Here is a 21,849-nt window from a genome sequence, read left to right on the forward strand (position 1 = left end):
CTAACGCTAGATGATTTTTATCCTAACATCGTACGACTAGCCATCCACCCTACCAATTTTGAGCTAAAACCGATGATGTTTCAAATGTTACAATCCATGGGGCAATATAGCGGTTCATTCACTGAAGATCCTAGAGCACATCTTCGAGAATTTATGGAGGTGTGTGACTCGTTTGTTCAACAAAGAGTACCTAAGAAGTACTGAAGCTGAAGTTGTTTCCTATTCGTTTTGAGATAAAACTAGAGCATGGTTGAACTCACTGCACCTGGTGCTATAGCATCTTAGAACGAGTTAGCTAATTTTTTTGTTGCAATTCAATCCGCGTAATATGAACGTCGTGATACGAAATGACCTGACATCTTTCAAGCAATTAGAAGATGAGAATTTGTATGAGGCATGAGAATGTTTCAAGGACTTGTTACGTAAATGCCCAATGCACATCTTTCCACATTGAACACAAATGGAAATATTTTATAACATCTTAAATATGTAAACTCGTATGGTGTGATGCTTCTGCAATGAGGCATTGCTAGATAAGACGTATAATGAGGCTTATGATATTTTAGAAAGAATATCAAACAATGATTAGCAATACCCCAAAACGAGAAAATATTTTACAAATGCAATGCTGCAGCAGTGGATACTAATGATTTCAATTCCATGGCTTCCCAAATCACAACATTGAAGGACATGGTTAAGAAGTTACAAAAGCAAATAGGAATGTATGAATTAAAGACCACATCTCATTTTTCATGTGTTTATTATGGTGATGGTCATAACTATGAAGAATGCCTAAAAAACATGAATCTATCTATTATGTGAGGAATTATAATAGAATGATAACTCTTATGGAACACTTATAATACCAACTATCGCAATCATCCCAATTTATCTTGGAGAAATAAAAATGTTTCCAATCCACAATAGTAACATTACAACCAGCAAAAGATGATTTCCCAACATCAGCAACAACAACAAGAAGCGCAGCTACAACTGCGTCAGAATTATCAAGGACAACTTTCTAACCAAGCTACCACACTTACATCTCTTGAAGCTCTAATGAAGGAATATACGACAAGTCAATCATCATCGTCAGAGCTTTATAGAATTAGGTAAGAAAACTAGCAAATGTTATGAGTAGTAGGCAACAAGGAATGCTGTCTAATGACACTGAAATTCCAAAGCCACAAGAAAAAACCCAACGCAATGAACATTGCAAAACTATCACAACTATAAGTGGTCTCCACATTGGAAAGCCTACTGAGGAGACAAAGAAGAAAGACGATGAGAGGATTGAATGACAAGATAAGGGCAAGGACATGGAAGTGGATCTTGAAACACCAGCTGTTGATGTAGCAAGAGAGATAGGACAGTGTAGTAATTATGGGCTATTGCTAGCAGCAATGCCAACCACATTGTCGGATGTCGTGCCACCTGCAATGCCAAGATAACTGAATCCAAGATCTCCACTATCATTTCCCTAGAGATTTAAGAAGAATAAGGAGGACCAACAATACCAAGAATTTATTGAGGTGCTCAAGCAACTAACCATCAACATCCTGTTGATTGATGCATTGGAGTAAAATCTGAATTACATCAAGTTCATGAGGGAAGTTCTTTCTAAGAAGAGAAACGAAGAATTTGAAACTGTTGTACTCACCGAGGGATGTAATGTTATGGACACAAGCCATTTGCCACCAAAACTCAAAGATCCAGGGAGTTTCACTATTTTTTGCATTATTAGTGATCAATTTGTAGGTAAGGTATTATTTGATTTAAGTGTTAGCATTAACTTAATGCCATTTTCAATTTTAGAAATTAGGAGTAGAGAAGCAAGACCTAACAATGTCACTTTGCAACTTGTTGATCGATCCATTGTGCATCATAGTGGCATTGTTAAGAACATGCTAGTTCAAATGGACAAGTTCATTTCCCAACTGATTTCATCATTATGTATTACAAAGCTAATAAGGATGTTCCCATCATACTTGATCAACCTTTTCTTGCCACTGGTTGTGGTTGATTGATGTTGAAAAGAGAGAACTAACTATGCATTTGAATGATGAACACGTTACTTTCAATGTTTTGCATAATGTTTCATGTGTTCATGATAATGTTGAATGTTATTCGATTGATGTTATTAATTTTTTGCGTAAGAGCAATGGGATGAATGCTACAACATGGACAATGTTGCGAGCAATAATGCAAAATCAGAGCAATTAATCGAGAATGAAGAAGTTGAAGGCAATTACATACAAAACTCTTAGTCACTATAACTTCTTCACCGTCAAGCTTCTAAATCCTCGATTGAAGAGCCACCCACACTAGATTTAAGGTCTTTACCCGAGCTTTTGAAGTATGCATACCTTGGAGACAATGAGACTTTGCCTATTATTGTTGCAGCAAAGCTTAAAGCATTACAAGAGACAAACTGACTGCTATTTTGAAGCAGCATAAGTAAGCAATTGCTTGGAGCATTACTGATGTTAAAGACATTAACCCAACAATTTATATGCACAAGATATTGCTGGAGGATCCCAACAATAGTTCTATTGAGTTGTTCAAAAAGAGATCATCAAATGGTTAGATGCTGGAATTATATATCCTATCTCAGACAGTAATTGTGTTAGCCCCATTCAATGTGTTCCGAAGAAGGGTAGCAATACCGTGATGACCAATGACAAGAATGAGTTAGTTCCAACAAGGACCACTACTGGTTGGAGAATCTTCATGGAGTATAGAAAACTAAATAAAGCCACAAGGAATGACCACTTTTCAATTCCATTCATTAAGCAAATATTGGATCGGCTTATTTACAAAGTTTTCTACTGTTTCCTTGATGGATATAGGTTACAACTAAATATCCATAGTCCCTAAAGATTAAGAGAAAACTATTTTCACATGCCCATACGGTATATTGCGTTCCGAAGATGTCGTTTCAGCTTGTGTAATGCTCTAGTAACATTCTAGTGCTGCATGATGGTAATATTCTCTGATATGATTGAAGACTACTTGGAGGTATTTATGGATGATTTCTCTATTTTTGGGAAATACTTTGATCACTGCATTACCAATTTAGCCTCTGCATTAAACGATATGAAGAAACTAACTTTGTATTGAATTGAGAGAAATACCATTTTATTGTGACCAATGATAGTGCTAGGGCATCGTATTCTCACAGAGTTATTGAAGTAGAAAAAGCTAAAGTAGAGGTTATTGAGAAGCTACCACCTCCACTAATGTGAAATTGGTGAAAAGTTTCTTAGGACACGCTGAATTTTATCGAAGGTCATCAAGGATTTTTCCCAAATTGCTAGACCATTGTTTTCACTTCTAGAGAAAATAGGAAATTTGTTGTTGATGTTAAAGTGATACAGTCTTTCGAATGATCAAGTTGAAGCTAGTCAATACCCCTATTGTAGTAACACCAGATTGACATCTTCCATTTGAGCTAATGTGTGTGAGTGACCATGATGTAGGTGTAGTGCTGGGACAAAGAAAGAAAATATCTTCTATGCTATACATTATGCTAGCAGGACATTGAATGATGATCAAGTCAACTATACCACAACTGAGAATGAATTACTCATTGTTGTTTTTGCCTTTGACAAGTTCTGATCTTACCTCGTTAGAACCAAGGTCATTGTCTAGACTAACCATTTTGGCTTTGAAGCATTTGTTTCCTAATAAAGACACAAATCCAAGGTTAATGAGATGGGTGTCGCTACTTCAAGAATTTGAATTGAAGTTCAAGATAATAAAGGGTATGGAACCAAATGGCCGATCATTTATTAGGCTTAGAATTCAATAGTGAAGATGGAAAAATACTAGTGATTCCGGATACTTTTCCCGATGAGAGGTTGCTTTCCATTGAAGTTTTACCTTGGTACATGGATTTTGTTAATTATAGTGAGTGGTTTACTACCACTTGACCTTAATCACCAAGGTAGAAAAAAGCCCTCACATTGCTTCTACCACACTAAGCGAACCATTTCCTTCTTAATTTCTTATATTATTTAATAAGTCATCTTTGATATTACTCTAGTATTATTTTCTTTAACATTTAATTTCTGTTATTTTTCTGTACTGGTCTTTGCTACAGCTTTGTTTGTTGCTTCCTTGTTCTTATTTCACCTCTACTTCCTAATAATCTTTACTACTATGGGTAGTTGATGTTGCATACAATGTTGGCAGCAATGGATAGTTGGGCCATAAAATTTAAAAAGTAAAATAGTAAATAAGTTCTTACCCACTCTTCACCATCAACCGTTCATTTAACCCAATCTTAGTTGGGCATTCAAATTTTATAGCACATTCTATTTTTTCCCTATTTCACCATCCATTTAAAATAAAAAGATAAATTCTTATCTTTATCCACTCTTCCATGCAATATTTAATACCCCCACTAACCTAATCTCATATTCACTTTTTACTTCCTCTTTTCAATTCTTCTTTCAACCGTGTTCTTTCTCATTCGTAAAGCTTTTTCAACTTCTCTTTTTCATCTTCTTTCCATTTTTGATCAAACCTTTCACTCATGGCCCCTAAAAAAAAAAATGATGTCAAGACCTTTGGCTAAACCCTGAATCTATCGCCAAGAGGACCATCTTCTCAGCTGTTAGCTGTTTCTGGCCAGGGCACGTGTAATTCCTCAATACCGGGTTAGTGACCAAATTGTAAAATTTAGATTGGTGATTAAAGTAGAATAGTTGAATAGTTCAATGATTTATTTGGAAATATTTCCTGGAAGTTATAATTATCAAATAGTCAAAGGGCAAATGGGTGATTGAACAAGGAAAATAATTAAATAATAATTAGTGGGTATTATAATACCAATTTGGAGCATGTTTTGAGGAGATAAGTTTCCAGACTTATCTTCTTCATCTTCTTCTCTTCTCCAACGTGAACCCCAAGATAAGGTGAGTTTGATTTCTTTTGCTTAATCCTTAAAATTTAAGTATGGTTTGGTTAAGGAAGACTCAGGAAACATGATGGAGAAAAAGGTCATAGAAAATCAAAGATTTGTAAGTTATGAAAGATTAAAGAGAATGGGTTTAAAGAATTTTTGGAAAAGAATTGATAATTTGAATTTGAAACTAAATTTGACTTGTCATCAACTTAATTAAGAGATATAAAGTTATAGAATTGGATTTAGAGCATTTGAAATTTTGGTATGATTGATTTTCATATGAAAGATGAAATTTTGAGGTTAATAATGTATTGAATGAGTAGAAATTAGTAAGTATGTACTTGAATTAAGATTATGAAAGGGAATGAAACATGAAGTATTGAAGCTAAAAATAGTGAATTTTCGTGCTTGAATTGTAACACCCCAACCCGTATCCGACCCAAATACGAGTCCGAGATGTCATTGACTTTTCAAAACCTTTTTCTTACAAAATATCAAAACATTTGAAACTCATTTTAATAAAATACGATCATATATCATTGAATTGTGTTTGTTATAAACTTTGAGGCAAAAACGTATTTATGAACAATAAAATACGATATAAATAGTACCGTATGAATAGTAATGAACAATACCGTGAACAATACCTACTACAGTACCCGTATGTTAAATTTTCCAGATTGCTTAAGGGGTATCGATTCCCCTGCTATAGTACTGCTACAGTAACTTCGACAAAATACATATAATTCGTAAAAATCTAAGTTTTCATTCGTATAAAATCTCATTTACATATACACCTTTAAAACATTAAAAAAATTCAATCATGTGATTTAACAAAACCGATTAGAACATATCGGATTTAATCCTTTAATTACATGCCAACCACTATCCTTATTACAAAATACATACTATACATTTCTTTTCTGATCCGATATTTGGAAAGGAGAAACGATGTCTTGCATAACTTTTACCAATCTTCCTCTTCTCGGAACCTACGCGTGAAACAATCACACGCTAAGTCGTTGACTTAGTGAGGCATATAAAACATATAGTATAACCATATACCATTTCATATAAACAAAAGCATACATCTGCAAATAATATCATATCATATAAAGCATATCTCCTATTCTATAACCAATGCATACATATACATTTATCATGAACATATTTATCAGTAATCATATTATTATCACTAATTCTTTGTATCATATAAGCATATGTTGAACATTTCCATATACATCATGGACACATCTATCATTTCATAACAAAACACTTAACATCGTATAATTCATATAATGCATTTCGTATCATAGACCAAACATATTCATCTTATATATATTGTATTTGATATTGTCTTTTTATTAGCCCATGGTACATTGGTGAGAACTGAAGGTATGTGAGTACATTGAGGTTGTGCACTAATGCTGTCACCACAGCTCGTATAAGTCCCACTGAGTGGCATATGAAATTTGTCCCGAAGAACCACTGTATTGTCCCGAAAGACCACTGTATTGTCCCGAAAGACCTATGAAACCCTCGACTCTTGGCATGCCAACTATACCTATACCTTTCGTATTATATAACATGGGCATTTTTCTTTTGCTTCATATATTCATGTACTCATATCATATCTCTTATGGTCACATATCACATGTGCATATAATCACATAGTTTACATTCATGTAATTCATGTCACTTTTCATATGAATTCATATTCATATGTCACATAGCTCATATCACTTTGCATGGATTCACATAATCATATATATCATTTGTGTTTCATCATTATTCTCATATCATATAACATGCTCTATCCTCTTATGTTCACATGACATATAATGCATACAAATTATATTCACATATGCCTTTACTCATGAATTCATATATCATACAAATCAATTCATCTCTTGTTCTCATATGTTTCCAATACATCACATATATCACTAGTGAAATTTCATGTAAACATGTAAATCATGTAACATATAACAATATATATATATATATATCCATTTCTATATATTAACACACACATAATAATCACATAACATTTAAAAGTTACTTCTTACTATAGTAACTCCATCATTGGCTCATCGCAAACCAATGTTTGTTCAAGAACCTAAGTAAAAATAAATTGCACTCACCTTAGCCTTGCTTTGATTCGATCATAACCCTTTGATTATTCCGGAACTTGTTTAGGCTCAATATCTACATAAATATAACATTTCAAAACAACTATTAGAAGCCTAAACTTTAAACTTGATGTTAATAACTTAATCTAGTTTAATGAACCAAAATTCCATTTTTCATTTAGGGGGAATTGAGACCCCCTCAGGGGAGAATCTGTACCCCCTGCACAATCTGAAATTTTTGTTTAAGCCAGAAAAATCACTGTTCATGCCCGAAAATTCACTATATCAACTTAAATTCTTCCTTTTCATTCCGTTTCATATTCTTAACTCAAATATACATACTTAAACTAATTTATATCCATTTATTTCATCTTAAACCTCAAAATTCTATTCTCCATATAGAAATCAATAATCATACCAAATTTTCCATGTTATCCAAACTTAATTCTAACACTTCTATCTTCTTATTCTCATAGATGACAAGTCAAATTCAACTTATCAACTCTATTTCAAGATTTCATTCAAGAACTCAAAATCTTTAATCTCTCATATACCTTTCATCTTGTTGTTTTAGAACAAATTAAGCTTTTCTTAAGCTTAATTATCATCTAATGATAAAAACTCAACCTTTAATTCAAAAAATAATCAATAAAATAGAAACTCTTACCTTTGCCTAGCCTCCACGGTTGGAGAAGAAAATGAAGGAGAGAAACAAGAAAATAACTCTTCCCCCACGATATTCATTCATATAAGGGGAATAAAAATATCTTTCTTGTCAAATGACCATTTTGCCATTCAATTCTTTGGATAATTACTAAAAACTTTCATGAAATATCCCCAAATAAATCATTAAACTATTCAACTATTTTACTTTGACCAACAAATTCTGAAATATTTCAATTTGGTCACTAACCTGGTATTAAGGATGTTACATGAATAATGATTTCTGGGCAAATTTTACAAATTTCAATAGGGGTATCGATACCCTAGGCAGGGTATCGATACCTCAGTTAGGGGTGTACTGATACCCTATAGAAGGTATCGATACCTACTTTAAACAATAGATGAAATCAGCCTTTCTTTTAGTCTAAGGAATGAACAATTAGAGTATATCAATTAGAATACTGATATGGATCCATGTATGTTATGTAGATACTAAACGTAATTCCGTTCCGGAACAATTGAAATACTATGATTGATTCAAAGGAAGCAAGGCTAAAGTGAGTGCATCTTATTTGAATATAGGATTATATGGAAATTTGACTTGGGATAAGTCTCTTTCCTCAAAGTCTAGTGTATTAAGTCGTAAACATAAGTATGTGAATGACATGAAATGTATGTATGCTGGATTATATGAGTTGATATGTTCTGGTATGTGCTATGTGTTTTATGTGAGTATAAAAGATAAGTCATATGATAAGATCTATGTGATATATGGAAATGAAAATATATGAATATGAAGAGTTATAAGAGAATAAATATAAATTATATGATAATGAAATGTAAAACTATGTGAATATATGGTTATAAGATAAAATATGTAATAATAGGAGAATATGATGAAAGTAAATTCCTGAGAATAATAGGAATTAGGTAAACATGTGTAAAGGTTATATAAATAATAGAAACAAGAATGAGACAAGTACATAGTGGTATGATCAATTATGAGAATTAGTGCATTAGAGTTATATGATTTATGGAGAATTGAAGAAACTAGATAAGATTGAATTATAGAATGAACTGAGATAATATATCACTTAGGAAATTTGAATATAAAGTGATATATGCACATATAATATAAGATATATGTTTATAAATATGACATATGTTATGTGTTATATGATAAATATGACATATGAGAACAAGAGATAAAATAAGTGACTTTGTGATAGAAGCTATATGACCATGAATGATGTAAATAGGAATAATTTAAGTACTACGTAACTATGAATATTTGAGTATGCATCTATATGATGTGATATATGAGGTCATATGAAATATTATACGACTATGTGATTATATGAAAAAGAATATAGGTACATGCGAATTATATGGAAATGAACTACGTGACTGGATGTGATCTTATGAAAATTGATGATGAGCTATGTGAACGAACTATGAGATTATGTGTATATGTGATTATGAGAAGAAGAATACGAACATATGAATGTATGTCTTTAAGAATTCATAATAATAAGATGTAAACAAGGTGACAAGAAATGTGAAATGACACGAAAAATTGATATAAGCTATGAAAAAGTGATCTATGTGACTATATGTATTTGTGATCCAAGTTATGTGACATAAGCTACGTGATATGTGAAAGTGAACTATGTGTTATGTGAAATGATAAGTATAAAGATAATGCCCATGTTATGTGTCATGAGATCTAGAGGTATAGTTGGCATGCCAAGATTCGAGGGTCTACGCAGTCCTTCGGGATAATTCCACGTAGTGCTTCAGGACATATATGTATTCTTTGGAACATGTATGAGGTTTTTTGAGACACCTACTTGATCCTTGGTATATGTATATGATTCTTAAGGAATTTATATGTGGTCCTTATGGACAATCTTATATGGCACTACGGTGTATTTCTACGTGGCACTTCGGTGCATTTATACGAGTTGTGGTGACAACATTTGTGCACAACCTCAATGTACTCACATACCTTAAGTTCTCAAAAGTATACATGGGCTAATAAAGCAATAATATAAATATATTGTATGTGATATGTGTATGTGTGACATGTTATGAGGAATGAATTACAAGGATTATATGATGCTATGTGTGATTCTTTGTGAATGATAATATATATGCAGGTGGATAATTGTTGCATGATAGAATATAAGTTGTTGTGTATGTATTGTTTAATTAAGAATGACTAAAAGATATAAATGATAATGGAATGAGGTAAGGATGAAAATGATGAGTTATGTATGTGAATATATTTAATTATATGAAATGTTATATGGTTTTGTATGATATGATAGTATTAATTGTACATGCATTGTAATAAGTAAGAGTTTACATTATATGTTTTATATGCCTCACTAAGTCAACAACTTAGCGTGTGATTGTTTCACACGTAGGTTCCGACAAGAAGAAGGAGTAAAGTTAAGCAAGATATGTCAGTTCTCCTTTCTAAATATCAGATCAGAAAAGAATTGAATAGTATGTATTTTGTAATATTGAGATTGGTTGGCATGTAAATAAAGATTTGAATACGATATGTTCTAATCGGTTTTGTAAAATCATATGATGGAGTTTTATAATGTTTTAAACATATCTATGTAAATGATAATTTATAGTGATGAAAGTTTAAATTTTATGAGTTTTATACATGTTTTGCCGAAATTACTGTAGCAGGGTATCGATACCCCTGTAGCATTCTGGAAAATTTTAGAATTTGATACTGTTCACGGTACTGTTCATTACTGTTCATGGTATTCTACATTACTTTCACATTACTGTTGATACCGTATAGTATTATTCATAAAAACGTTTATTCCTTAAATTTGTTATAACTAACATAATTCAATGGTATATTATCGTATTTTCTTAATATAAGTTCAAACGTTTAGTTATTTTGTAAGAATATTGTTTCAAACAGTCAATATGACATCTGAGATTCGTATCCGGGTCGGGTACAGGTTAGGGGTGTTATAGCCCGATAATTTATCAAAGCATAGTAACAACGTTGGTACATAGAGGAGTTCTCTGACCGTAAATTTTTCTATGAACAAGGATTTGATTAATCTTCGGTGGACGATCCTAAATCCTTTGCTTACGTCACCGTCGCTATTGCAAAGCTCAAGTGGGAAACTTTTTGTGCTCATCTGAGTGAACTTTGCTCAACAACTTGTTTGAGACTTCTATAGCAACCTTATTGATGAAGACAAACACCTGGTGTTTTCCCGCGAGAAAATGGTTAATTGGAAGGCCAAACACATTAACATGCTATTAGGTATTAAGGACGTCAAGTGAGAACACACGGTGTTTGATGGGGAATAATATGGGAAGTGGATTATTTTGGAAATTAAATATTCTCAAATAGATTATTTCGGCCATTTTCCCTTTTGTCACGTGAGTCAAAGATGCACCTAATAAAAATTATATTGACTAGAAATGATCTGTTAGGCACGTATTTATCTAATATCATAAAAAAAAGTAGTATTTTATTAAATAATTTCTTTTAATATAATCTTATCATTAATTTAGGTTTAATACAAAATAAGTATATTAATTATACTTAAAATTGATTGGTGCCTAAAAAGTTCTTTATTAAAAATAAGTATCTAATGTTTAGTTACATATTTAGGTGCGTACCGAAAAAATTTAAGTGACACGCATCACGTTTATTTTTTTGATTATTTTTAAAGTAAAATATATTTTTTTAAATCTAAACATGACACCTACCACTTAATGGTTCTTTTTAAAGATAAACACCTAAAAATATAACATAAAAAACACTAAACACATATTTTTATCGAAAATTTTTAAATACCAAAAATTAATTTTGAGTATACTTTAATCACTTAATTTCATATTAAGCCTTAAAGTTTTTTGGTTCATTAAAGTTTGGTTAGGTCAGGGGTGGCTCATGTGGTGTATTTATAAAAAAAGCACTGATTTTTATTTTATTTACGTGTCAGACACCGTTAGAGAAAATATTACCGATCTAGCACCCTTTGCAGAAATGTGCGGATGATGATCCATGCCTTACTCCACCTGGCGCCACATCAGCGTAAGGCGCAGATCATCATCCATACCTTTCTGCAAGCACGACACACGTGCCATCATCCGCACCTTTCATAATTGTATCTGAATTTCTCGGCTTTTAAACTTCCCCCTCGGCTATAAATAAGGCCTCTCAATCTGTAAACATCACCCATCAATTCGTCTTATCTTTGCTTTACAAGTTCGTTCGATATTTTGTTGTAAGATAATTTTTTAATACATAATAGTTTTTTATATATGATTATTTGAAAAAAACTTATTGTACTAATTATTTCTATTAATTTTTGTGGTTGTAAAATTGGAAAGAAGGATCATACTTGGAAACATTTTTGTCGATACGCTAATAATATAAAATTATATTATTTAAATTATTTACGTATATTTTTAAATATTTTATTGCGTTATATTTTAATTGATATAATATTTATTTAGTTAGACTTATTTCACCTTTTTTTTTGTAGATATAAGACTGTCTACCTTTCAAACTCTCAAAATGACGTGAATTCCAGCTATTGATTACTATGATGCAGAAATTCGGGAAGATGAAACCGGCGTTGTGTTCGTATCAAATCATTCTGTTAAAATATCCTTCAGAGAAACGTAACTCTTGAGGAGTTGATAATGAAGATTTCAAGAAAGGTTCATATTGGAAGTACTAGAAGATTATCGTCGCTTCAGCACAGTTTTCCAACATCAGTGTTTCTGTTAACTTATACAGCGTTCGATATATCGGACAATGATGATTTTAAAATGATGGTTGATTCTTAAAATCATTATTCAGACGCCGATACGAAGATGTATGCAAAGTTTATTGAAGTACGTGTTGTTCGGGGTATGTCATTATGCTTCCACTATGGGCCGGCTCAGTAAGCTGATCAAGTTGACAGCCCAACTACAGTAATGTGTAATTATTTTAACACCATAATAGGAAATCTGCATCATGGTGCCATCCTATCAAGTTCAATGGGGAGACATTCATCAACAACTCCTTACGATCTGTGCCGATGTGGGTCCACAAACAATCCGTATGGAAACATCGTATCCAGTTCAAGGGGAAGACATTCATATGCCAATTTCTTTGACCTAAATATGGAGATACCCTCAACGCAACAATATGTGATGTTTTCATTTGACACAATGGCTTCAAGCTCCAGGGAGGTATTCTACTGCGATCTTCTTCGATCTCAATATCGAGATTCTTTCAAGTTCAAGGGGAAGACATGCAGGTATCAGGCTGTTCGACCTAAATGTAGATAGTGTGGAGAAACCATCATCTCCACCAGAAGAACTGCTTCGTGAGCCAGGTGCGGATGGTGCTGAGACTGGACTATTCGTTCACCCAGAATCACCGCAGTTCAATATTAACTCCGATGATGATGATGATGATATAGATGAAGTTCCCACAATTTTGGTACACACTGAACCTCCAGCACACATGTATGAAGCTGACTATAGTGCAATGTACGGGCCAGAATTTGCAAATATGCCTAATCTCGGTGACTATGGATTTAACTCATCAATAATTAATGGTGAGTTATATTTAGGAATGAAGTTTTCAAGCAAAGAAGAAGCGATGATGGTAATTAAAAATTATAATATCTGTTATTCTGTTCAGTCCAGAGTCTATCGCTCTACGACCGAAAAGTATATCTGCCACTGTGTTCAACGGGAAAATGGATGCAATTGGATGGTTCGCGTATCGAAGAGGAAGAGGAAAAACAATAGATGGGAACTAACAATATACAACGGTCCTCACACATGTTGTGCTAGAGGGATTAACCAAGATCATCTCAACTTTGACTTTGAAATGATATGCAAAGCCATCATGCCCATGGTAAAAGAAAGCTCCCATATAATTATTTTTGTGTTAATTTCAACTATACAATGGCAGTATAGATATTCCTTCTCATACAGAAAAGCATGGATGGCAAAGCAGAGTGCGATTAAAAAACTTCATAGTGAATGGGATGCATCTTACAACAAACTACCAAGTTGGTTTAGAGTGGTGTGCAAGTTGAATTCTAGGACATTTATGGACTTTGAAACTTGTCATGCATACCATAATGATCGAGTTCTTCGCAATCGATGCCAATTCTACCGACTTTTTTAGACTTACCCACAGTGCATTAATGCTGTGAAATATTGTAAGCATGTGTTCCAAATCGACGGGACATTCTTGTATGGAAAATACAAGCAAGTTTTACTATTGGAAATTGTCCAAGATGATAATCGTAACATTCTTCCAGTTATTTTTACCCTTGTTGAAGGAGAAGATACAGATTCTTGGGTTTTTTTCCTCCGAAACTTACGTTCACATGTTATCACGAAGCAAAAAATCTGTGTCATTTTAGATCGCAGAGCTGGGATCAAAGCAACAATGGAGTCTTTGGGTCCAATATGGCAACCACCCTATGTCCAACATAGGTATTGTATCCGACATATAGCTGTGAACTATCATGAAAGGTTCAAGAAGAATGATGAGCATCAATTACTTGTGCTCATGGGTATGTGAAAATGCTATTATTTTTTTCTTTCAATCATTTTCATTTTTTTATAGAAACAAAGTTAGTAAGTTCTACATTTGATGCTCAGGTTATGAACTACTATCTCAAACATTTGAGTCCATGATTCAAGATTTACGGGCGAATAACGAGGAAGGATACGATTACATAAACCTCATCAATAAAGAAATGTGGACAAATGCATATGATGATGGATATCGAAATAGACACATGACGACCAACTTGGCTGAGGCAATCAATTCGACCTTAAAGGGGGCACGTCATTTACCTGTAACGGCTTTGGTAAAAATGACATATTTTCGTTTAGGAGCTCTTTTTGTGAAGCTCGGGGGACAAGCTCAAACATGGATGTAAACCGGTCATGTCTATCACCCTAGATTAGTTACAAATCTACAAAAAAGAATTGTTGCATCAAATGGAATGTCTATAACAAGCTTCTCTAGAACACATAAATTGTTTCATGTAACAGAGATGTCGCGACCTCTTCAAGGGATTGAAGCTAACTTGTTAAGAGTTAATCTAAGGGACAGATGGTGCAACTATATGTTTTTTTAAGCTCTGAAGTATCTATGTTCTTATGTGATAGCAATATGCTCGCATACCCGTCAAGACTATAACCGTTTTCTGGATCCCGTATACCTATTATCAAAAGTTTTTTAGGTATACGAACCCCCATAGGTAATGAGAAAGACCCTAATGAGGTTCAGAACTGGCTTCCGATTGTACTAGATCCATCTTTATTGAGGGTCAGTGGTCATGGAAAATCCATTCGAATTTATTGTGATATAGATATTTGAGAAACATCTAGACAAAACAAAAGATGTGGGAATTATAGAAACCCATGACACAGTAGAAAAATATGTACATCTCTTTTGTCATCAAGTAACCGTTGATGAGGAACTGATGTAGTTATTGTTTATCAAAGAATAGTTCTTGTAATTTAATTCACATTTACTTTAAGTTAATGTCATTTGATAACCACTGATTAATTAAATAAGAAAACGATAAAGAAGAACCATTCAAAGTCAAATTATCCATCAACATTGATAAGTATAAAGATTTGACATCTATTAGCTTTACAATTATTAAAGGAGTAAATTACACCATAGGTCAATTAGGTTTGGGATAATGCCTATTTTATATTTATTTAAATAAATGATATCGAAACAACTTTATAAGAAAAATGAGATTTGTTTTGACAAAGCTATGGTTTATATGACACATTTTTATTGGTACAACGGGATTCGATGTTGACATTATATGTGATTAAAATAAAAGAGATAATAGGTGAGAAACTTGAAAAAATTATACGAGTTTTACTCTAAAGAGACATGACACGTGATATATATTGAAACACATATTTGTTCGCGTATAAGCACGAGTCAATCAAACGAAGAAAACAAAAATTTGTTGATTTTGAATTATTGAAGATAATTATTAAATTTTATCAAACTAATATCAATTCAGTATTTGAATATAATTTTAAATAAAAAAAACTTTTAAAAGACAATTGTCTTTGATACATATATTTATTATTATTATTATTATAAAACGATTAAAAAACACTAAATGATCATCATCATTCACTTGAATTAAGTAATAAACAAAATTAACAAAATAAATTAAGTATTAAATGGTAAATAATTAAAAAAATTACAATTATTAGTCCGACAAACAATTAAATACAAATATAATAAAACATTTGAATCTATCGATGCCTGCGTATTGAATGTGTTTTGCAGGGCGATTGTTATCTGTCTCGAGGAGGATTTCTTCCTATAACTTGTTTTGACTCCTCACTGTCATCGTCGTCGTCGTCATCAGGAGCAGATACATATTGTTGATGAGGAACTGATGACGATGTAACACTTCCATAGAATAAGAACCCTGTAAGTGTATGATTGACTATTCCACCGCTCATAGAAAACTGGGAAAAATGAGAAAAGACAGAAATCAATGAGTGAGAAAACTGTACATGAGGTGTCTATGCGGCGGTCATCGGTGGTGAGGTTAGACCCACCAAATAACTAGCATATGAACACCAAGTCAGATCTGCAAACATATCCTCTAAGCAGGGTCATATAACTTTGTGGCGATGGCGGCATCTGGTATGGGAACGGCGGTGGCGTCATCTGATAGCTGCGGAGCCATATGAACTGGCTGCGGGGTGTACATCGTTGCAGATGGTGGCTACTATGAAGGTTCTGGTGCTGTAGCTGACAACGAACCGAAAACACCTGCTCTCCATCTATGAGTCAGGGGACGATGGGGGTTGTGACGGTGGACGTCTCTGTCGAAAATGATGAATGCTCCGTCTTCGTGCTTCCTCGGAAAGCATGAACAATTTCCCGTTACTGTTGAACCACTCATAATAACCATCTACAACCATCAAATGGTCCACATAAATGGGTTCTCTACGGGGAATGCGCCGACATCGATCCTCCCATATCATGACCCACTCATAATGTTTCAGCAGCCAATCCACATATTTTTTACCACGTTGATCGGTGTTATGCAACTCGTCGAGATTTTGAGATGCTTCAGGAATTGATTGTACAAAACCAAATTGCCGGAGCATGCGATCAATGGGGTGCCACTCGATAATCGCATAACAGATCAGAGAGACCACCGCCATCCAAACATCTAATGGGCCCCTCATATCATCATTACAATAAAGAGCCCATTCAAACTAAAACAAATATATATAATTTTTATCAAAATAATAATCTAATTATATAACGATAATACAAAATAGATTTTCAAACATTTAAATACATACATCTGTGTCACCCTTCTGATAAATTAGTAGCCTAATTAATTCTAATTCATCAGGTAAATCCTGATGATCTTTCCTGTTAGTAGATCACCTATTCAAGGAAATAATTTTTATTATATACTAGATAAAATGATTAATATACGAAATCAGTATTGTAATTATCTAAATAATAGCAGGAATATGAACGGATTCTTCACAATCAGACATAAAAAGGGCATGCGATACCATACCCAAGACTGCAACAGAAGGAGACATTCACCGATAGTATTTTTCCTATAGTCAATAGCTCGACACATTTCCCTATACAAGAATGCCAAACTGTCGAGTCCCAAGTTAGTGTTCCAGCCAGATGAAAATTGATGAGATGCTGTAACCATATACAGTGAACTTGGTTACGCGATTTGTCCGGCATCAACAACCCTCCTATCAGCTGTAGTATGCATGCCGTGCATACCTTTTTACCTGATCCTCCGAGGCGTCCTCACTCAAATTCTTGAAATTTGCATCCAACCAATTTAACAGAATCCTACCACCGTTAAAATTTGACAAGACACCTCCTAGATATTCCTGGCACAATGAATTCCAGTTACCGTGCGCCACCCCTGAAAGCACATCTCCATCTACCGGAAGCCCCAAGTGCATAGAAACATCCTCCAATGTAATCGTGCACTCTCCGCACGGAATATGAAATGTGTGCGTATTCGGTCTCCACCGCTCGACTAATGTAGAAATCAAGTTTGATTCTAAGTTACAGTGGCCTTCATATCTAGCTACATAACCGAATCCAGCCTGACTAAATACGACCAGACACGAGTTGATATCTCTAACTTAATGTTGCGGATAAAAGGATCTAATATACGGTCTCTGTCCTAAAATTATTAATAATTACAAAATTTATATATAAACTAATAATAAAAAATTAAATAAATAAATCATTACTAATAATTTAAATTAAAATAGAATTTAAAAATGTTATCATATTAGTAAAATGCCTCGATATATGATTTCCATCCAAACGAAACAGACCACCTTCTATTTTATAACTACAATATATATATATATATATATATATATATAATATATATATATAAATACTAAAATTATTAATTTAGTGGAATATAATATAATATATTACCTTCTAAATAAAATTTGACCGGAGTTTAGCTTTAAGAGGGTTTGGTTTTTAATATGGTTTGAGAGGATTTGGTGTGGTAAAAATAGTTGAGAGGTGGGTATTTATAGGATGGGGGATGGGATTTGTGCGGATGGGTATCATTAATTGGGGGAGTGTGAACGATTGAAATTTAAAACAAAAGCGCAGATGATGATCTACGCTTTTCTACACGTGGCGTTACATCGGCGTAAATTGCGGATCATCATCCGCGTCTTTCTACGAAAGGTATTAAATTGATAATATTTTCTCTAACTATATTTGACGCATAAATAAAAAAATCAGTGATTTTTCGATAAATACTCCTCATTAAGCCTTAATTTTAAAATGATTTTTTTCCTTAGACTGAGTTGAACCTAAGAACTCCTTATGGTAGGCTATAAAGAATCCTACTTCACACACCAGGAAATTCAAACTCATCGGAGAAGAGAATGACTGAAAAAGGGGAAACAATCGAATGAATTCTTGCTCAGGAAGAAGACCCAGAATCATGGCTTCCTTATTATCGTCTTTTCCTCAAACCACCATCTCCGATATCCTCTCTAGGCTGCCCGTCAAATCCTTAATCCTATTCAAATCCGTTTCCAAAAACTGGGCCAACCTCACTTCAACCCCCGCCTTCATCGCCTCCCATCTCCGCCGCTCCTCGCCGGACCCAAATCTCCTCATCCGCCGCTACCAATCCGGTTCGGACCACGGAATCTGGCTCATCACTGACCCAACCCTAAATTTCTGACCCAGCTGCTGCACGTCCCCTGGGAGGAATCGCTCGTTTGTTTCCCCAAAATCGTGGATTCCGTCGATGGTTTGGTTTGTCTCGATATTTCCCCCTGTTATGCTTCTGATTTCGTTATGTGAAACCCTGGAACTAAACAGTTTAAAAATCTCCCTTTGCCTTAGATTACTTCCTCGAGAGATAATCCTATTTGGATGGTCTTTCTTGGGTTCGGCATTGATTCGTTTAACAATGATTATAAACTAGTTAGGATCGTTTCTTTCAATGGAAACGATGAATCGCCTTTTCTAAGGGTTGAAGATTATTCACGGTGGGAGGGGGTTTGGAAAGAAATAGAAGAACATTTTGAATTAGCTCATTTATGTGGAGGGCAAGATGCAGTGGTAGTTGGTGGTAGTTTGAATTGGGCGGCCATTGGTTTACAAAGATTCGCCGATAGGAAATTTGTTGTCTCCTTCGACTTGGGAAGAGAGGTGTTTAAGACTGTACTATTGCCGCCGGTTACTAGGAATGGTAATGTTAAAGTTGTGCCTTACATGGGATTACTGGCTGTTGCTGTGGATCCCTTAATTTTCGCTGCTAACGTTAATAATATGAATCGCTTCGAGTTTTGGGTACTAAGTGATTGTGAAGATGGGATGAAACGATTGGCTAATTTGGTTGTGGTTGAGAATTTTTTGAAGTCTTTGGTTCCGGTGGGGACATGGAGAGACCGTGAGCTGGTGTTCAAATATACGGGAGTTAGAGACGGAGAACATCAGTCGAGTATCTTTTTGTTCGATCCTGTTGATCAAAGAACAAGAAGGCTTGCAATTGATTGTGTTGATTTTCGTTTTGAAGGTTTCAGTTATGTGGAGAGCTTGATGCCAGTCAATTGCACAAGCTAATGGTGATAGTGGAGCAAAAAGCATATCAGAATTTAGGTAATTTTGGTCTATTTCTACCTGCCAAGGCTTGTAGTGTTTAATTAGGTATAAAACTGGTAGAAGGCTTTAGTTGAAGTATCTCTTTTTGTTTTCATAAATGACTGTGGATGGATATCTTGTTTATAGTCTTTTGGTATATTACATGGTGAACATAGCCATGGATTGCTCTTTCCTGCAATTATTACATGTTTTCTGATGACAGCATTACTGTTTTTACTTGTTCGTATATGCTTGTGTGATGATTTCCATAGGAAAAAAAATAAACAAGCATTGCAGTTCTCTTTGCAATGTGACTGAATCAGACAACTTCCAACAAAATTAGAATACTCATTGTAATTTGGCATCTTTTCATAGGCTTTTCTAGTCTCATCGCTTTTAAACGATAAAACTTAAATCAAATACACACTTGGAGTCCAATTTAGGTTAGATCCAAGCTGTTCCTGCAGTGCTTTACTCTGCTTCCTATGAAACTTCAATTCTGCTGCACCGCATTGCAGCTCTGCTTTCCACTTGTAATATACTGGTTTAATTATAGAATAATAAAAATATAAAACTTATAACGGTAAACTATGCATTTAGTACCTACATTATCGGTTTTAGTCCGTTTTAGTACCTAAACTTTCAGTTTTTTCAAAATTATACTTAACGATTAGTTTTCATTTCATTTTAGTATTTTGCCATTAAAAACTTAACACGTTTAGTATCTAAGTTATCAATTTTGATCTATTTTAGTGCTAAACTTTTACTTTTTCTAGAATTTAATGTTAAATTTTGAATGGGTTACTAAAATGAACAAACAATTAAAGTTTTTAACGTCGGGTACTAAAATAAAATAAAAATTAAATTTTAGATATGATTTAAAAAAAATGAAAGTTTAAGTACTAAGATAAAATAAAATTAATAATTTATGTGCTAAATCATAATTACTCAACTTGTAAATATAAGCCCACAAGTATACCGTCTAGGAGCCCATCTTATTATATTTTAAGTCCAACATATTTATTATTAATTTAGTAGCCCAAATCACTAGATTTCTGGCAAAATCAGTTCAATATGATGGCGCAATAATTATTTAGGTTTTTAAGGTGATTTAAAAACTAATTAGTAAACTATAGCATTTATTACAATGTCTTAAAGCTCGTCACATGGGCATGTTGAGCTTCAATAAATTTTTTTTTTTTTTTTGGAATATGTTGTCATAATGTGACATTTTTAATAAAAAAATATATTTTCTCAGAACTCGTATTATGAGTTTGAATAAAATATATAATTTTTGAACTCGTCGTGCCTCATGACAAGTTCATCTTTCATTGTAATAAATACTACAGATCTCAAAATAAACTTTGAATTGCCCTATTAGACTAAATAATTTATCCACTTAAATTATTGGGTTAAGTTTTCCCTAGATTTCTCAATTTAAATCATTACGGTCATTGTGACATTAACTTTTAATGGAAGGATCACATATCCATTAAATATTTTTCATATAAAACTTTCAATATCAATATATTTATCAATATGATTTATAATTATAAAAAACTGTTTTTAATATTTTTATTTTTTTCATTAGCATAGTGTAAAAAAAATTTCTAACGTTTGGTTAAATAGTTACTTTGGTCCTATTTTTTTAGAGTATTTTATACGCAACATTTCATTGTGAGGTAAAAGGCTTCTTTAGATGAAAATTATTAGTTAATAAATGGTTAATGCTCTGAAATATAGGTCTTTGTACTTTAAATGAAACTTTAAGTGTAAAATGCTTCATAAAAATGTATGTGTCAAAGTGATAATTTAATTAAATATTAAAGATTTTTTTTCTTAAAGTGAAATGTTTAGGAGCCAAACTACTCTAAAAAAATAATAGAGACCAAAATGATCATTTTGATAAATATTAAGAGTTAATTTTGATATTATACCTTTTTCATTTTGACCCTTCA

The 21,849-nt window shown here is 33.3% G+C and overlaps 1 non-coding gene and 1 pseudogene across 1 annotated transcript; one reads left to right on the forward strand and one right to left on the reverse strand.

The window, feature by feature from the left end:
• Positions 1-337: 337 nt before the first annotated feature.
• On the reverse strand, positions 338-444 carry LOC120198812. The gene has a single exon (XR_005523399.1). It is a non-coding gene; the product is annotated as a small nucleolar RNA R71 (small nucleolar RNA).
• Positions 445-18,602: 18,158 nt separating this feature from the next.
• On the forward strand, positions 18,603-20,111 carry LOC120198758 (annotated as a pseudogene).
• The last annotated feature ends 1,738 nt before the right edge of the window (positions 20,112-21,849 follow it).

The sequence above is a fragment of the Hibiscus syriacus genome, unplaced genomic scaffold (genome assembly GCF_006381635.1).
Source record: "Hibiscus syriacus cultivar Baekdansim isolate YM2019G1 unplaced genomic scaffold, ASM638163v2 tig00004797_pilon, whole genome shotgun sequence".
In the NCBI taxonomy this organism is placed as follows: Eukaryota; Viridiplantae; Streptophyta; class Magnoliopsida; order Malvales; family Malvaceae; genus Hibiscus; species Hibiscus syriacus.